The following is a 5,501-nucleotide window of genomic DNA, read 5'->3' as shown; positions in this document are numbered from 1 at the left end:
ACGTAAGCAATACAAGTTGATTTCATGGGAGCATGTAATTCACGGATATCACATATTCATGTAAATTGGAAATCGAATAAACAGATAATCAAGTAATCAGGTAGTCATGTGATTTGATAAATGGTTCACGGTTGACGGGTAACGGTTGAGTAGTGACGGTTAATTGACAGGCATTTGTCATATTAATAGGCCATCATTGGCCGTTATCCCATTTTTACCATGTGAGAGTCGAGGAGATTCACTCCAACGACGTATGCAACCATAGCATACCAAGTCATGTTATTTGAGCATTTCCAAGCATGAGTTATTCATCTCAAAAGAGAACGAGTGCGACAAAGTATACACTCGACTCCATTTTTCAAAACCGAGTAGGCTAAGCAAGCAATCTAGCAAGTTAAGCATGTATCAAGTTCATATGGTCATTTGAAATGGTTAATTATTTAACCAATTCATGTAGATATGCAATGCAAGTATACATTCCTTAAATAGGCATGAGTATGGTAAATACTTAACACATAATAATCATGAAATAAGCATGTCCTAGACTTATTCAATTACGTATCCCTATATAGAACACTTACCTAGTCAAAACAAGCGAGTAGTTCTCAAACAAGCATTTTAGGTGTCCGCTCCGAGATCCTCTTGAAGATTCCCTCGAGTGCCTGAGCAAACAATAATCAACTACCACTCAAAATCACTACAAATCTCTAATTATCGAGGAAGATTGTACGCTAGAGCAATCTAACGAAATCTTATGAAAATGAATCTCAATTACTCGTAAATCGAGATTCAAGAGGAGTTTCTTAAAGTACATGAGCAATCGAGTTTTCATTTTGGAAATCAAGTATAAAATGTTCGAGTAATATCGAAGGAATAAGGAGTATTTGAAAACTCCCTTCCCTTGGAAATTCGGAAAATTTTCAGGTTTGATACGATACTTTGAAAAATCGTATCTCACATTCTACATGTCAAAAATTAGAAAACTTGGTACCATTGGAAATCTCTTTAAAAGTACTAAAAGTTCTTAGAAGATACTTTTCCACGAATGTAAGTGAAAGGCACTCAAATTTTTGCTCAAAGTTGGTAACTTGAACTACCAAGACAGATTTAAGTTGGTTTTTGGCCAACTTTGGAAATTCGGCAAAATTCACTTGTTTTGAACTAACCTTTGAAATTTGGAAATCAATTAGTGTTGCAATCCAAGAGTATAAAAATAATAAGCGGAATGAGAAACGGAGTTTCGAGTACCAAGATATGGTGACCCAAAGGTACCAAAATTTCCTTGTTAAACAAGGGTTTTCAAACTTAAATCATGAACTTTGAAAGTTTGATTGAACATCAAAACGGCCTCAGAATAGTACAAAATTTGGTATGTATATACGACCATATAAGGGTTATTCCTCTACCAAATTTCATAGAAAAATATGCACGGAAAGTCGGTTAATGAAACCACAAGAAATTCCAAGGCTAAGTTGCCTTTGAACTTCCGTTTTGTCGTTTTTCAAACGTTTGGCCAGGGCACATTTCAAACATGGTCCATTCCTGTAAGAAATGTCTAAAATATGTCCAAGGTGCATTTGATAGGTGATTTATACCAAGAAGCTTCGGAAAACAAGTCCCAAATCATTGTTAGTTACAAATCTGTCCAAGTGGAAAATTCTATCACTGTAGCAGTTTCAAACTTTGGCCAAAACTCACTCAATTCAACTTGGAATTGGGCGTGATTGATGGCGTTAGAAAGATCTCTCATAAAGCTGAATTTTCTTAGAAGAAACCATTTTCAAATTCCATCCACAAACAGCTCGTTTTTGAGCATCAAGAAGTAATTTCTGTCCTGTCTCCTGGAGAGCAACGAAACAGGGCAATGATTTTCAAACGAATGGTGTGGCTCACTTGAGTGGAACTAGGTCATGTATTTTATATCAATGGAAAGTTGGGAATGTCTAGTTTCCAGTGCCTCAAATGGCACTTGATTTTGACATCAGAACAAAGAGTTATGGCCGATACAAAATGACTGCCTGGGCAATACGGGATTCATTTTCCAGTTTTGCTAACTTTGGAAATCAACTCTTTGACCAACCAAATCATGTTATTTTTCAATAAAACTTTCTACACAACTCATATAACATGTATACATCATAAACAAGTCATTAGAACCTCAAAAATTTGCACTAAAGTGCACAAAATTCATAAGGGCAGAATTGGAATATTTTTGCTCTTCACCTCCTTTGAGTTTCCTTTCATCAATACAACTTATTTCCACTAATTTAAGTACTAAACCAACATTAATAACATCAAAACTCATGAAATCAGTCTTCAAGTCATTGTGGGAGTTCATAGAGGCCACACACCAAAATCCAACATAAATAAAGCTACCAATGTAAATATACAAGCTTATAAGTGCAATACTACTTCCATAAACTAAGATTCAAGGGGTTGATCGTCATTACCCCCTTAGATGATCAAGATCAGAAATTTTTGTTCACTTTGAGCCCCAAGAAAATCGTGGAAATGAAGCTTTCTTCCTAGCTTAAGTGAATCTCCAAGTTGTTTGCAAGTTGTAGTTAAATTTTGGTGGAATTTGGTGGTGTTTTGCTGAAGAAATGAAGATGGAATTTGAATAGCTTTGAGTTGTTTCTTTGGTTTCCTTGGCCGGCTGTTCTTGGAGCAGAAAAGAAGGAGTTGCACGGCACTTTAGATGATGAATTGAAGGGTTTTGATTTAGTGTGATGCACCCATGTGAAACTAAAATGTGTGGCTCTCATTGATTCAAAGGTCAACTCTTTTTCTCGCGTGCACGCGCTCGTTTCGTGCTCGATTCCTCTCGCGTTTGTTTCACTAGTGCACTAAACCTCTAATGCACTTATATTCATATAAATATTATTCACTCTCAATTGTCCCAAAATAAGGATCTAACGTTCCTCAATTTAAATCGCGCGTGTGAAAACACGCATCTCCAATTTAAGCGCGATAACGCGAAACTTTCGAGAAATTTTTATAACGATAGTACTAATAACTATCACTTGAATATTTAAACATTAAAATACTTAATTTAGGTCCATTGTACATGTCTCCAATATTACAAACTTATTGTACTCTCAATCGGTCAAGATTTCCAAAGACGTGTTCACTATTTTCACTAAACGAGCTTCCGAAAATTAATTTTTGAAACAAGTCACTTTAAAAATATAATGAAACTATATTTCCATGTAATTAGGTCTTAAGAGCTTAGAAAATAATATTCGGGGTAAAAGGCCAAATAAATAATTAAATAAGCTAGAAATAGGAGATTAAATAAGTAAATTTTGCGAGTCCTCACAAAACTTCCCTGAGCATGTAATGGAGGGTCTCGAGCAGTTACGGCATAGGTGAAATTGGTCGGTTTATCCTTTGTTTGAGCAGAGATGAGAACAAGTAGTAAGGAACTGAGGAGAGGGAGAGCGCCGGCGGTGAACGATGGCTAGCAGCGGGAACTAAACGAAGACGGTGGTTGGAGCGAGCTGGGGAGGTGCTCGGTACAGTGGCGACGGAGCAGCGCGGACAGCAAAGCGGGCGAAGGCAGCAACGGGAAAGGGGGGAAAAGGGAAAGAAAGAAAGAAAAAGAGAAGCAAGAAGTAGAACCATGGGTTTTTTTTTTTTTAATAAAGGAACCCCTGTGTTAGGTGTGGGCACGCCTAACTGCCTTCGAGTATTTTGACCAACCGTCCGAAATTAAGATCCTTAAGCGTGACCACTTGGTGTGGGCATGCCAAACTACTAGAGAATCTTCTGACCAATTTTTGAAAATTGAGTTCCTTAGGCATGACCATTTGGCGTGGCACGCCTAACTACTATAGAGTTTTCTGACCGCAGACGAAAATTGCCTTCCTTAAGCGTGACCATCTGGCGTGGGCATGTCTAACTATTGGAAAGTCTTCTGACCGCAGAAAAATGCTTGCATTCCTGAGACGTGCCTACTAGACGCGGGTACGTCAAACTACCAGCTTCCTGCCACAAAAGCAACAAATTACTAAATGCAACTAACACTTAACAAAAATTCTAAAAACATAAGGAAACTAAAACTAAGGCCTTGGGTTGCCTCCCAAGCAGCGCCTTTCTTTAAAGTTTTTGGCTAGACATTGCCTTGTTTATTCATGGGGGATAAAACCGTGCAACTCGTTTCAGTGTTTCATCTTCTATGTAGTCCTGATATCCCTCATAAATAGAGTAATGCTTGAGCCCACGAGGTATGATCTCTATGGATTAGTAGATGGCGCCAAACAAACAAGTAGTGACCTTAATTCTTCACTCACTCCTCCATCAAGAGCACTTACTGGTTCGAGATATTTTGTCATTACAACTCTTAACTTATTCCTGTCATGAAACTCAAAATCTTCAGGTATAATGAAATCAATTTCACTAACAGGAATTAAATAATAAGACTTAGGAAAATATTGATTAAGAAATGGAGGAGATGTCACCGCATTTGGAGATTGTTCCCTAAATTCTTTCACTTGAACCATTTGACGTTGGGGTCTCATTTCTTGCACTTTAACTTCCTTTTCAACTGCATTTTTAGATCCTTCTTCTTGAGACTCTTGCAGTATCATGTAATTCGTCAGGATAATTGCACTCTCATCTTTCTTATGGTCGATAATAGTCTGTGAGGGCAATTCTTCACACATTCGAGTCAAGATAAATTGGGGGTTTGGAATTAAATGCTAATGAACTAAATAAATCAAATGCGAAAAATAATTAATTGCTAAAAATAATTGGAAAAACTCTAGCCAAGGATACACTTCAAAAAATGGTTCATGCACTGATCATCGATTCAAGTATAATTTCAACATTTATTAATAGATTGGTTATAGTTGTCATGCACGCGACAAATAACCAACATTTCTTTAATTTCTCGATAGTTAAGGTACGACCGTTAATTATTTTTCTAACCCGAAAACAATCCTAGGTACGACCGTAAGACTTAATTTCTAGATTGCATTAATAATTAGAAAGACCCAATTCAAACTAACAAACACTCTACGAGGGTTTATTTAACTTAGATCGAATGTTTTCCTGACATAAAATCAATTACGCCAGTTGCTACTGAGATAGAGATAATCGGACAATTACGGATTCAATTACCCCTAATTAGCAAAATAGCCTATATGAATAATTAATTATTGCCCACTAATCAATCATACACAAGAGGTATAACAATAATTAAAAGCAGAAAACATACAAATACAAATAAATGAAGGGAATAGTTAAAATAATTTAGATCTCACAGTTATTGTTGAACCAAATCTTCAGTTGTCCCATTGACTAGAAAACGGAGATTTAGCTACACATTCTCAAGGGAAATCCGCGAGACTCCCTTGATAACCATTGGTTCCTTCTCCAAAAACTAATGAAAGAAGACCAAGAAAAGAAACAAGTCCCGGCCGTCCCTCCCAATTCCTATTTTGTAGTTTCCTAAGGAAAGCCAACTCCTCCCGAATTTGTTGCTGGCCGAAGTCTTAATC

The sequence above is a fragment of the Coffea arabica genome, chromosome 1e, assembly GCF_036785885.1.
Source record: "Coffea arabica cultivar ET-39 chromosome 1e, Coffea Arabica ET-39 HiFi, whole genome shotgun sequence".
Lineage (NCBI taxonomy): Eukaryota > Viridiplantae > Streptophyta > Magnoliopsida > Gentianales > Rubiaceae > Coffea > Coffea arabica.
Note: the sequence above shows the minus strand (reverse complement) of the source record.